The sequence below is a fragment of the Colias eurytheme genome, chromosome 9, assembly GCF_061535395.1.
Source record: "Colias eurytheme isolate Ceu_HAF_F1 chromosome 9, ilColEury1 Martin Lab GWU primary, whole genome shotgun sequence".
NCBI classification, from domain to species: domain Eukaryota; kingdom Metazoa; phylum Arthropoda; class Insecta; order Lepidoptera; family Pieridae; genus Colias; species Colias eurytheme.
In genome coordinates, this window is record NC_142988.1 from 2178626 (window position 1) to 2193824 (window position 15199).

The following is a 15199-nucleotide window of genomic DNA, read 5'->3' on the forward strand; positions in this document are numbered from 1 at the left end:
ACCAACCAGAGGGTTATATAAATTAGCTTTAATTAAGGTAGTTAGCACGTAAAACCGGGTATATTTTAATGCAAGACAATGCTTTAAATTTGCATTCCAGTAAGCGTTGTCTGCGAATTCCACAACGCTGTTTGTTCTTGCTTGAATATTTAATTTCTGGCTTAGTTCGCACTAGTAATTTTGTTCAGCGAATTTTTTTGTATTTGCATGAACTCAGTGCTATATTTACCTCTATATTTTTGTCGAGGAGCGTCTTCGGTGTTGTTGAATTTTGATTTTTTTTTTTAATATATTGCATGACAATGTATTAATTGCATGGCATGCCATAAACCTTTTAGCTTTTTTAGAAAGCTCTTACAAAAATATTAAGAAAATTTTTAAACAATTCAATATTTGTAATCATAATCGTAAGGATTGGATTATAACAAACTAAAATATTATCAAATCGTTAAATATAATACCTACTTCATTTATGATTCCGATGCTTGCTTTTCTATTGCACTAAAAAACTATACCGATGTGACTGTTAATTGACTGCTTGGTTCTCTTATTATTTTCAAATGCAAAAGACTATATATTAATAGTTTTCTTTTTACTGTTCAGGACTACTTATTAAGAATAACGTCTATCAAACCAGCGAGTTATTTATACAACCTTATTATTTTCGTCACAAAATTTGGTCGCAAGACGATGATTTCAGCGCAAATGAGGCAAACACCAAAGGGTCCACAGATTTGAAACCCTCCTTAAAATTTATTTCAAGTTAAACGGACTATACCATTATGTTTATGTCCCGTAATTAAAAGTTATTAATATCATAGCTTTGTTTATAAAGAGGGATGCTATAGCACCATTGAAATGCATGAAATTAAATATACAATAATTATAATTGAAAAGATATAATGAAGATACTAATTTCCCGCCGCGGCTTCATTCGCGTTATCTAAAACTTAACAAATTATACATTATAATTGAAAAGATATAATGAAGATACTAATTTCCCGCTGCGGCTTCATTCTCGTTGTCTAAAACTTAACAAATTATACACTAAAACCTTTCTCGTGAACCACTCTATCTATTAAAAAAACCGGATCAAAATCCGTCGCGTAATTTTAAAGATGTATGCATATACATATGAACTGACAGATTCTGTTTTATACTATCTCGTTATTGTAGAGCCTTCTCTTTTAATTCCACTTTTTGCACAGTTAGTATCAGATAGCGCAGAGTACACATTTTGCAATACATTCAAATATTCTCACCAACTTTTACAAAATTCACCCCTCGCCTCTATCGACGTCAGTCAAAAATAATTAAAAGGCATATCATTTCAACAACCAGGTAGTCCCTTAATTACGAGCTCAGGGGAGCTATAGACTGAATAAAAGATACACATGTGACCTCGGCTTTACCTCCTTTTTGTAAATATGTACAAACTCATTGTTAGTTACCTCTGTGCTGTTGACGTTCGAATTTGGAACATTCGAATGTAGGTTTTTTTTCTTAGATTATCTGTGGTCTTATTTGTGTAAATTTTTACACACACGGAAATTAACTGAAGCAACTTAGTAATTTCTAAACGCAGTTTTCATTAAAATTAATATCTATTATTATAATATGTATAAGAAATGATAGCAATGATGATAGAGTCGTATTGAAGATAAAATTAATTTCTCCAAAGCAGAATTATTTTGATATTTTGTTTTGGTAGAATATTTGTCTGAGATTATAATACTTATAAAAAGTAGATAATACATATGATTAAGCGTATAACAATAAGTGATGTTTACACAGATGCAAAAATGAAGTGTATAAGAAATTACATGAATAGTGAATATCTTTGACTAAGTTGAGGAAAATTATAACTTTATAGGCAGGTTACATATTTCCTGACATACAAATGAAAAATTCATACACACATAATTATTGTACTTTACCTGTTAGGCTCTTCACATGAGGTTTATTATGTATTCCTTGTTGAATTTAATATGAACATTTCACTTTATGAAAGGTAGAGGCTATTTTCGGATTTAATACGTGTATTATTCAACTCTATTATTTATTTATTAGGTTTATAATTGTACATCTGGAAACACTTAGTATCACTGATATGTTGGTTTACGTGGTTATAAATCTATTGAGAAGTAGTCGATCCTCCAAATTGCTTCTTTTTTGTAGCAACTAGCACGTTACATTACATAGGTACTGAAGAAAGAAAGACCATACATTTATTTGTTGTACCGATAACGTGTTACTTACAAAACAATTAAAATTAACTTATAATTATATTAACACAGTTCAATATGGATAATATCCACTCAGTGATTTGAGAATCGAAGGTGGACACCACATTGATACTCTGGCACTGCAAACATACACATCTACAGCGTAGTTTAAAATAGATTATTATCGACCAGGAAAACAAAAGGTAACTAACTAGATTTTATAATTCCCTCTCAAAGGATCACGGGCTGGTTAAAGCTATTTTGTAAATCAAATCGTGGAAATTGTCCGAGCGTGACAGGGACACCTGAGGATCGGTCGCTGACCGTTCAAGGAGGGAAGAGGGATAAAATGGCGCTGTTTGATTAATTAATTTTATTTTTATAATATTATGTCATGTTACGAATACCATGATATTTTAATCATTGGAAAAACAACTTGGAAAGAAAAATAATGATTGTGAAGTGGGGTGAAATTAAGTCATGATTTTTTAACTACTGAAACGTTTTTAAACATTTAAGAAGTCTGTTTATTGTATCAATACACAACAAGCACCAGAAGAAATGAAAATTTAGTATTTATAAAGTGTCACAGAATGTTTTAAAATGCTTCAATAATTTATAACCCGCTATATTGAATGAAACAAATGAATCAACCAAAACTTACATATTACGAATTATGTATTTATACAGTTATTTATTATTATAGTACTATGCTTTGTATAGTTCCCAAAAAGTGACATGCATATAATACCTATATATGATTCGGAATGAAAATTTAATCCCTTACATAATATTATTACTCTATTCATAGAGTCCCACATATTTCCAATCAAGCGGCATTTTATCAGCCACAACAAGGTCTCGTAATCCCAAAATTAATTTACATCGGATGCCTCTTAAGTTGCGGCCGCTGGGCAGTTGTCCCAGGTGCGAATAACGACAAACAAACCACCCAATGACAAGTGTCACTGTAAACAAGGAATTCACTTTTTGATAGGTAGCTCTTATATTTTGTTGGGTTTTAATTGATTTTAGTAGGGTTGGTATGAAAATGGTAAAATGATTTGGTATTTTATATTTTTATCGCAATACTTGATACTTCGTAGTCCGTAGTCGATTATAGCTTCGAATTTTATGTTGAAACTCTACAGTCGAATATTTTAATTTTATAAAAATGGAAACTTAGAGGTTAGGTAATTAAATCCACGCTGCATAGAATTGTTTCAAAGGAAATCAGTAAAAAAATAATATTTGAATATTTCAATATTGAACCTTTCCCGCCCAATAAATTCAGAATTGACATTCCTTTTTAATCTTTTCATAACCTCTAAACTACCTTCAAACTTTTTCCTTCCAAAATGTCGATTTAACTTTTGTTTTTTCCCTCAAGTGCTAAACTATATCGTTATACAGGGGTGGAAGAATTGTTTTTCTTATATATGACCCTCTTACTATGATTCATGATTATTGACGTCATTTTATGACAAAAACACCCTGTATAAGTACCTACTTATGTTCATGTTGAGTCAACGTTTTGTGAAAAATGTATGTAGAAGCAAAATAGAGGTTGACGAATAATAATAATTATAAAATGGGATGTTTTTTTCCACAATTTATACATAATTTTTTTAATATAATATTTATACAAACTTTGGATGACAAAGCTTTCGTTAAAATTAATACTTAGTAGTAAGCATCGGTGGTTCAGTGGTAGAATGCTCGCCTGCCACGCGGGCGGCCCGGGTTCGATTCCCGGCCGATGCAAATAATTTTTTCTTTCATTTTTCTATCCAAATTTAATAATTATAATGGAACTTCTCATTTATTACATTGCAATATTATTTTTACTATTTAATAATAAAATTAATAATGTTTCTTACATTAACAAAAAGCCCGCGCACAGATTAATGCACGTTTATTTCCCGCGCGCGGTTGCACAAAGGCCACTTACAGCTACGTGCTTAACATAAATGTTCTGTCGGGTGATTACTCTGTAATTAGCTTTTATATGTAACGTTAGAAACGCCTGAGTACCATCGACGTGGCGACTACTTATAAGCACATGTAAAATTGTAATTATGTATTATATTTTATTTCAGAGAAAGTAGAGCGTAGAAGAGCTTTTCATACGACATGAAAGGTGGTACATTTTAATAGTACGTTCCTTTTTAAAAGATTATTAAACAATATTTACAGGTATTGTGAATTGATTCCGATGATTCTTTTTTTTTATAATTGTCATGGGGTCCGCCATGGCTATGAAAATTGTACAGTTAAGGCCAGAACCTAGAGATTATGTAAATATTCAACGGTGAAAGAATTACACATTAATCTTTATTTTCATATCACTAAGAAGATTAGTTGCTACCAAGTCTATTCATCGTGATACATGGAGTGGAACGCAGAATCTTGAGATCTTTCAAAACAATTATGTAGCTAAAATGGGCTATTTATTTCACACAAGCTGCGCTCCGCGGTTTCACACGCATGGCTCCGCTTCTGTTGATATATAGCCTTCCTCGATAAATAGGCTATCTTACACCGAAATAATTTTTCAATTCGTTCCTGAGATTAGCGCGTTCAAACAAACAAACAAACTCTTCAGCTTTATAATATTAGTATAGATAAGTTCCTTAAAGTCTTCATATGGGTTAATTTTGATGACCTTGCAACCCTATTTATTACAAATTTAAAGTCGTATATATACGAGGAGTTGAAACGATAAAAATGTACATGAAAGGAATATTTTCTAACATGAAATTCTTGTGAAATTCCAATGGAAACGGACATTCTGTAAGAAATATGAATTCTCCCGGGGATTCCAGGTTCAGACATGTTTTTAGTTATGTAGGTAATAAAAATGTTATTACTCGTTACGAGGATTAACTTTTACACGCTATCTTCTCTAGATCTATTATTTTTGTAGAATTAAGACTTATTTTCTACAATATGCTTATAAATGTCAAGATTAGAAATATACATTTTTAAAGGATATAAAAAATTCGATCACGCGACGGGATTTGAACCCGCGTCTTCCGCCATTCCAGGGCGATTTTCCAGGGAAAAATTATATTTATAAAGCATTTGAATGCCATAAAACCATAATATCAAATTCAAGATTAGAAATATTTTAATCCTTGCTTTTAAAAATGCATTTGGTCTGCCATATATCCATAAATAGATATAAAAGACACAATACGGAAATACAAATTTAATAATAAAAAATACCAAAAAAATACAAACCCAAAAAACATAACCTTCCAATTCGAGTAAAACTGTCACTTTCATCACATACCCTCCCAATTACAACCACTTCCCAGGTGTTGCCAGTATTTAATAAACAATGGCGGTAAACTCGTTAAACAAGGGGCAACATTAATTTGTTTTCACTTGAATAATTCAACCGTTTCCGTCGCTTTGATGCGCCAATCGTATTGAATATGCATTTCGTAATTATTTTCAAAATTGAGTCCTGTTTGTGACATGTTTATGGTGTTACTGTTAATAGTGTTTTTGGCACTAAACGATCACTATATATATAGTATCAAACAAAGTCGCTGACGATGCCTGTGTATACTTAAAGTTAAATCTTTAAATTACGCAACGGATTTTGATGCGATTTTAAATAGATAGAGTGATTCACGAGGAACAATTTAACAGGTATATAATTTATTAGGTTCCAGTCTTAGCGGGCGAAACCGCGGGTGAAAAGCTAGTTGTTTATAATCTACTCTGATTTGAAATATAAGTATAATTAATGTAATTATAATTATTAATAAGGGGCGTTTAAAAGCTAGTGCTGTATAAGTATGAACTTACAAACTTTGGTTTCATTTGAGCCTTCTTTAAGTGTAGAGTTAAGGTAGTAAATTATTATTTTAAATACATTAAGGTGTTTTTAATACTTCAAACTCAAACATTTATTTATTCAATTAGACTTCTTCTAGTAGCACTTTTGAAACGTCATAAGTACATATTTTTAACATTTACCACCAATTTTCAATACTGTACTTGCTTAATCAAATCTTGCAATTATTCTCTACTCATACGGAGTCTTACATAATACAAACGATCGCTTACTATAAGTAGTTTATGATGGTAATATATCTAAAATATTATTGTAACAAAACAAAGCCATCAAAAGGGATTATTCTATAAATAGAATTGAGCGAAACTAGTTCAGGATAATCTGGAATTCGCGGTCAAAGTGGCTTAAACTAACAAAGTTGTACATCCGTCAACGCCAGGCTGGTTGGCGCCAGTACGGACTTATTCTGATAATATTATGTTATCTGTATTCTGTATCTACAGTAATATTATTAAAAGAATCATTGGAGGATTGGAAATAAAGCTATTTAATAGATTATTTAAAGCGCTAGAATGTTTGTTTGAGTGGTATAGACCATATTATTTGTAATTGAAAATACAGTGCAAAAATTAAAACTGTCTTGATTACCTTATGCTACGGCTACACTACCTTACCGTCTACCGGGCTGTTACCGCAATAATTATGGCGTTAAATTACCGTCTAAATTACTGCATGAACTGGTGTGGTTACACTACAGTTTACCTAGATATGGCGGTAATTATTGCCATAAATATTTTTTCTTTTTCAAATCTTCAATTGAACTTGAAAATGATATTTTTTTTGATACGACGCCACGCATCATTATGTACACTGCGATTAAATTCCACTCCATGTCGGTCGATAGGTACGTGCGTTGCCGGCGAGCTCATAATATTGCAAAATGGACAAACGGTAGTGTCACACTACTAGTGTGGCCGCAAACGCAATAATTAACGCGGTAATCTTCTTTGATGTGCGAAAGAATACCGCCGCCGGAGCTATTGCCTACCGCCATTTGGCATATTGATTGGCATTGTAGAATTATGGCCATAAGTCGTGGTTACACCTAGGTGTTGTCAAAGTTGTGGCAATAATTATTGGCATATCACGGTAGTGTGGCCGTAGTATTACTGTTGTTTTACTTTACATTGACGACGTTTGAATTATATGTTTCCTCTGTGATAATACAAACAATGTCCTATATTAAAAGTTTCAGATAAAATAACTGAATTATTATAATATTAATTTTTTGAATAATGATACTTTTTAAATATGAACTTTTCAAAATATCAAAGCTTTAACTTTTAATTGAAGAATCGCGTCTGATAATATGAGCTCATGATTATGATGTTACTAGATAATCATTTCTCCTTTACGTATATGTTATTATCTCCCTTATTAATTCGTAAATACGAATACATCAGAATAAGATGCTGACCTGTTTCAGGTAGATAGCTGTTACGTCATGTCCTATATTCGTCACCAACTGTATTTCGTAATGGAGCACTGAAACCTTTAATGCTTTTAATGCCTGATTTTGTGATATAGACAAATGTATAACGCGTATCTATGTGCATTGTGCATATGGCACATGTAAAATAACTATTATTACAATTTTCGTTAGATATTTTTTTCTCTTTGAAAAGCTGATCGATTTTATTGAAAACAACACTTTACAAGGAAAGTTTAATATTTAAATATAAGAACTACTAGTAGGTACCTATAGTATTATAATATTACCTGTGATAAGAACTTATCAAATTAGCAGTATTTTGTAGCAATACTAGCTGATCCGACAAACGATTTATTTTAATACAAAACATATTATTACGCAGCTAATTACTCCTTCTCTATAACTACAAGCCTAAGTGGCATGCACTATTTATCCCAAACTCTTTCAATTTGGGAAGTGTCTCAAAAAGTGGGTCAAAGAATGCATAATTTATGTACTCGGGTGTAATGAGGTGGAAGAGATAGCTCCGATCGTCGGTTATGAGGTGACTTCCTTCGATGTATGTCAGCCTGGTACTTGATGCGTTTAGAGGGGATAAACAATGAGGATAATCTTGGTTTTTGTTGGAGAAGAAGAAGTCTTATAATCATTTATTTACACAAAATAGAAGTTAAAGTGCATTTGTGAATTAATCGTGCAAACAAAAAAATTATTTAGAGGGAATAATTAATGCTGAATTTTAGATGTTTCAAATATTTTCTCTTAGGTAGGTACAATTTACATGTAAGTTGAGTAAAACTATTTCATGATTTGTAGTTTGGAATCTCTCTCGCAATTAAATCCGCTGGACGTAAATAAACATTTTTAAATTTTATCATGAACATTACCAGTTTATACACACTTCAATTCAACAAGAAGAGTAACATTTAGGTAGCCATACAAGCCTTTAGGGCAATTTCCAATTCAATGCCCACGACCAATTATAAAATCCAGTTCGAGCATTAAATTTACCAAATCCACACCTTACAAAGACGGGACTCGACAACGGAAGGCGGCCATTTGCCTCAAATATGCATGCTCTATGCACGCATACAATGCACTTGTAGACATTGCAATTTGCTTTGCTGTCGTTTATTGGTTATGATTTACTGGGCAAGGTTTTATATTATGGGAACAAATTGGAAACGTGGTTGTATTGTTATGTGGTATTTTTAAGTATGTACTACATTATTTTGTGGTTGTTGTATAATATTGTGTAAAAGAGTAGGTATCATGTTATATTAATCTGCCCAAGAGGCGAGGCGATGTCCCGGTATGGCAAAAAGATGTGAAATCGAATCCTAATTATTCGTGATCGACTTTTCTCTTTAAAAAAATATAATATTATTTATACGTACATTCTTTCAAAGTACTGCGTATAATAGTGTATTAAAAAGAAACGCAACCGTTAAATGTAGGAAATATTAGGTAGTAAGTACATAATAAATTAGCCAGCTAGAGTTACGTTGTAATACACATACAGGTATTATTACCTTATATCATAGGTCTTTTTCTTCTCTTCTTTTCAAAATACGTGCTTTGCAATCGTTAGAAGAAGCTAATTTTAACATTCAAATACCTACGCATTGTCCACCATGTATCAATACGAAGTGTCTTCGTATTATAAACTTATACAATTTATAAAAGGAAGATGAAAAACGAGCCTGGCCAGAGCATATTAGCTATAAACAGAGGCAACCCCTCGGCGCCGCTTCGTCGCTCAATCTCAAGGAGTGCTGTTTGAAATATCGACGAGATCACTTGTATATATATATAATCTATTAAGTGGATAAGTATGAAAAATTATAGATACAGTTCACGCTGTTTGTATGTATAAGTTGGTTACAGTCGAATTTAGACTGCAATGGTGAAATTACGCTTCAGTGTACTTTTATTTTTAAAGTTTTGCGCGGCACAAACGTCCCTGCTTAATTGGGGATAAAAAGTAATGTAATCGGTTCAGTAGTATTTGCGTGAAAGAGTAACAAACATCCATCCATCCTCACATTCTCATATTTATAATATTCGTAGGATGTTTAATTTAAAATGTTTTTCTAAACAAACAAAACTCTTAGACCGGGAGATACTGACACAAAATTTCGAGTCATTTGTAACAGGATGGCGGTTCTACAGGGGTCTTAGTACGCAATGACAAAAAGAAAAACGATGGTGTGAACACTGGTACCGGCGGCTTAGTCGCGTGGGCGTTAGTCGAACTCGTCGTAAAAATAGCGAAAGTCAAACGATTTGTAACACAAAAATTTTAGAATTTAACGATAGCCCATAAAAAAGAAGTAGGCGGTAGTGTCATGCCATACTTTTCCGGTGTGACTTTCAGCCCGCCATACCGACGCAAATGTGTTGATTTAAAAAAAAACAATTCAACCATTTGTACCAGGCTAACTTTTGCACAGGTAACCATCGTCGTGTAGCCATTTACGAAAATCACCATACCATACTTTTCGGACGATTCCAAATGGTCGCCATACCGCCGAAAATCTGCAAAAAATTTTTTTTTTCGCCAAACTTTTTGTACCAGTATTGCATTTGGATTTTTGGAGAGTATTTGATAAAATGTGACCATTATTATATTTGCCATACTTCTAGTAGGGGGAAAAAGTGCTGCCATACTTCATAAATAAATTTATTATTAATTTATAGAAGTGAAGATTTCTACCACCTAGATCTTTGAAATTTTGTATTCATATTTGTTGAACCTCAAACTTATAGGAAAGATTAATGCCATACTGTTACAAATCGTTCAAAATACGAATAAAATCATACAATTAAAAAAAATCTTATACACATTCGCCACCTCCCACAGGTATGGCATTATCACACTTCTATTTATAATCATTCAGGAGTTGTTGAAAAAAAAATTTAGGGTGTTACAAATGGTTCGGCGAAAAAAAAATTTGCAGATTTTCGGCGGTATGGCGACCATTTGGAATCGTCCGAAAAGTATGGCATGGCGATTTTCGTAAATGGCTGCACGACGATGGTTACCTGTGCAAAAGTTAGCCTGGTACAAATGGTTGAATTGTTTTTTTTAAATCAACACATTCGCGTCGGTATGGCGGGCTGTAAGTCACACCGGAAAAGTATGGCATGACACTACCGCCTACTTCTTTTTTATGGGCTATCGGTAAATTCTAAAATTTTTGTGTTACAAATCGTTTGACTTCGCTATTTTTCCAACGAGTTCGACTAACGCCCACGCGACTAAGCCGCCGGTACCAGCGTTCACACCATCGTTTTTCTTTTTGTCATTGCGTACTAAGACCCCTGTAGAACCGCCATCCTGTTACAAATGACTCGAAATTTTGTGTCAGTATCTCCCGGTCTATCTATCATGTACCATATATAACCATTCACTTATTCTTTATTTTTTTAAACGAAATAAAACTCAAAACCACATTTCAACACTAGACATCGAAGTACACACAAAAACTAATCACATTGCGAATCCTTAAAACATCTGCCCGTACCCCAGGGACACGGAACATCACAAATGCAGACGGACAAAAAATTGACCATGCACATCCACGTCACGTCCGGTGAAATGAAAAATGGCGACGGATGCATTTCCGGAACGAATGGTGTTGATAATGGAGTTGTGTTTATTGTAGAGCCATTTTAATAGGCAACATTTGACAGTTCAACAAAATTCAACAACGTAACCTAGTAACCACGACATAGAATAACATGATATTTCGTTTTGTTAGAACTGCACATTTGTTTAACTTTTTTCAATTACGATTACATATTTATAATAATAATGACCGATAGAAGTAATTTTAGGACTTGATTTTACTGATAAACCATTCTAAACATAATGAACAATTTCTGATTTAAAGAACTGTCGTCGCTACAATTTTGTGTCAATAAACCTTTTTTCTTTTTAAATACCAGAGACGTTACTCTAAAAATCGAAATCTGACATCTAGAATCGAATGCATTGATTACTTGGGAATAAAAATTATCATAAATTATTGACATGTGTTTCAAGTTCGATTGACAAATGTTTCAAGTCCGTATCGATTAATTCACTTTAATCGATGTTTTTAAGCAGGTTACCACCCTATGAAGATAAAATTGATAGACGTCAAATGTTGCCTATTAAATTGGCTCTACTATAGTATTGTTTTATGTTTGATTTTATCATTTTGCACATTGTGGTGAATTTAAAACACCGCTGATTAAAATTGATTAAATTAATGATTGCAAAGTAAGTTCCGTAGGTAGGTGCTTTTATAATTATCAAGTGAATAAAATCATTGATACAAGATAAATATTTCATGTAAGTATAAAAGTGAGACTATATTATAATCGAGCCAATTTAATAGGCAACATTTGACGTCTATCAATTTTATCTTCATAGGGTGGTAACCTGCTTAAAAACATCGATTAAAGTTAATTAATCGATACGGGCTTGAAACATTTGTCAATCGAACTTGAAACACATGTCAATAATTTATGATGATTTTTATTCCCAAGTAATCAATGCATTCGATTCTAGTTGTCAGATTTCGATTTTTAAAGTAACGTCTCTGGTATTTAAAAAGAAAAAAGGTTTATTGACACAAAATTGTAGCGACGTCAGTTTTTTTTAAATCAGAAATTGCTTACTATGTTTAGAATGGTTTATCAGTAAAATCAAATCCTAAAATTACTTGTATCGGTCATTATTATTATAAATATGTAATCGTAATTGAAAAAATTTCAGCAAATGTGCAGTTCTAACAAAACGAAATATCATGTTATTCTATGTCGTCGTTACTAGGTTACGTTGTTGAAATTTGTTGAACTGTCAAATGTTACCTATTAAAATGGCTCTGCTATAATGACTGGTTATTTCTAGAAATATGTGTCTATGTGCGACGTGTACATTAAGCCAACGACTTTAACAAAAAATAATATAATAATATGTGATCAACTTAATTTTATAAATACAGTCAAAAATAATGCAAAAGCTGGATAACAAGAAGCTTATCATCTTAAATTATGAACAATTATTTATCAACAAATTATGCATAATATGTATAAAATTACATTTTTTTGTTACATTAATTCCATAGTATAACAATAAAATATCTACAATCAAATAGCTGCCCCTTAAATACGTCTACAAGGGGGTGCTTACGTGATTTCGCAGTAACTGCATACATTTTCCGGGTTTCAAACTTCGTACATTTTAAACCCTTTCGTGTGTCAATCATAAAGTTAAACCGTTTAACTAAACAGGGATTTTTTGACAGGGGATTGATTAGGATACGGCGTTCCTTCAAAATTAGCATCATTTTTGAAACATTGTATTTTTAATACATAGATTAGTTTTTGAAAACGAAATACTGAATTTCAGCGTAATTTTCTATAACCAAAATCATTTCTATAGGCTCTTGTTTTTTATACGATTGTATAGGTTATGTGGTTATAGAATTATTAGAATTAATAAAAAGCGAATTACAAAATAAAAAGTATTTGTAGAGGAGAGACAAAATTATAGAGACAGAGAGTATTGATATTTCCATGCGTAGTAAACGCACCAATGAGGAATTTAAGTGGACACAAAATTCTTATTCTAATTTAGTTTTTACTATAAACTTTAAAAGCTTGCACCATTTCCCTTATTGAAGTGAAAACTTCTTTAGCGGCGTTGAGCACTTTTTCTGTAATGGGTATAAAATCTTAAACTCGCGTCAGGACACGTGACCTGTCACCTGATCGAAAAAGCGTAGACGGATGGATATCAAACATGCTCAACGTTAATAATCAAGTTTTCACTTCTGCCGGCACTCCCGGAGTGCAACCCGTCTTTTTTTTACTGTTTAGTAAGGAAACGATTCAATAACAAAAGCATCATAATGGGTTCGATAAAATTTTCACTTAAAAATTTACTTTCTACCTTTTCCTTCAATTTTTCCGTATAAAAACTAAATCCAAAATTGAATACATTTTCTTAAAAACGGACGCACCTTGCCGTGCTAGCGATTTAGGTTTTAATTAAAAGCTGTTTGGATCTAAATTGGATGACAGCGTAGTAATAGTTAGTGTGGATAATTGGTAATAGACATGGGATTATAGTTCTGGATGGATTACAAAGTATAATATTATACTATATCTGATGCATACAAATACAATAAAAATAAGAAACGGAAATAAAGATTTACCATGTTAAATAAGTCACTGATCACTTAACTCTACTACACACAATTTTAAGCGATCGTTTCGTTTTTATTAACCGACTTCAAAAAAAAGGAGGAGGTTATCAATTCGGCCGGTATGTTTTTTTTTTATGTATGTACACCGATTACTCCGTGGTTTCTGAACCGATTTACGTGATTCTTTTTTTGTTCGATGCGGGATGGTGTCGAATTGGTCCCATAAAAATTTTATTCGGATAGGCCCAGTAGTTTTGATTTTATGAGCATTTTTGTCTGTATTTGTAAATGTTGCAAGTGCAAGTTTGAAGTCGGTTGTTTTTAACGCAGTTATTGACTTGTTATTCCATACAATTCATTACATAACATATATCTTGATTTGAAATTTGTAATCTTTAAAACTTTTGAACAATGCTCTAAATTTTTATCAGGTAAATGATTATATAGAATTTTGTTGCTTTTTTACATTTTTTTATTTCATAGTCTATGAATTATGTGTGCGCATGAGCGACGCGTGCCATCAAAAACTGTCTGCTATTTCACCTCTTCTCGATAAAATAGTTTGTATCATATCTGATAAATATTATTTTTAGATATTATTTTACATTTTGATATGATACACGATACTTTAACGTCTACACATTACTTAGAATTTCCTTGTTTTTCGATTAAACAAGAAAATATAGATTGTATTGTATATCAATTAGGTAGTTATTGAATTTTCGCCATCGCAACATTCCTTACCAATCAAGGTGGCCTGCAAGAGATTGCTTCTAAGCAATCAGGCCGCCTTTCGTACATATGTGACTGTGCGTTATTATTGTATTAAATTATTGTCTAAGTTTGTTTCTCCTGCTATGTATGTACAATAAAGCATAAATAAATAAATAAATAGATCGCATCTAGATCTATAGATCAACGATATCGGTGTTGGCTTATTCAGGGCGCCGGATCGTCGGCTCTGAATGTACGATGCAAATGATTTGCTTAAACAATGATTTACATGTTGTGGCCTACACAATTTTCGCTCTTGAATAAATTAATTCGTAATTTTTGTTCTTTTCGCGGGAATATTGTCTATTAACCTTTTCAGGAAGTGTTTTGAATTAATAAGAAATCACTGTATAATCAATGAGCAAAAAAAATTCCTAACGATAACGATATTATAAAAAAAATTGACGATTCTTCATCTGTTGTTGTTATTATTTTGATTACGTCAATTCGATCCTAGATACATTTAAGATAAAATAATTTAAAGACAAAATATATTTTCATATGTATATCTTAAGTACTTCATATACTTATTGATAAAGTATTATAAACGTGAAAGTAAACACTTGAATATATTTTCTTTCCATATTTTCTCAAACACACACCTAGAATAGATTTGCAAGAAATTTTCCAAACATAAAGTCCATTTTTGAGGTTTTTTTAAAGCAAATATACAAAGTGTAATTTAGGACATAATCATTTG

General features: G+C 32.1%; 1 protein-coding gene and 1 non-coding gene across 5 annotated transcripts in view; both read left to right on the plus strand.

Annotated features, from left to right (window-relative positions):
• Positions 1 to 15199, plus strand: part of LOC149905637 (uncharacterized) — a 349280-nt gene that overhangs the window by 147990 nt on the left and 186091 nt on the right. The gene's annotated exons all lie outside the window — the stretch shown is intronic.
• On the plus strand, positions 3919 to 3989 carry TRNAG-GCC (transfer RNA glycine (anticodon GCC)). Its single transcript has one exon. It is a non-coding gene; the product is annotated as a tRNA-Gly (tRNA).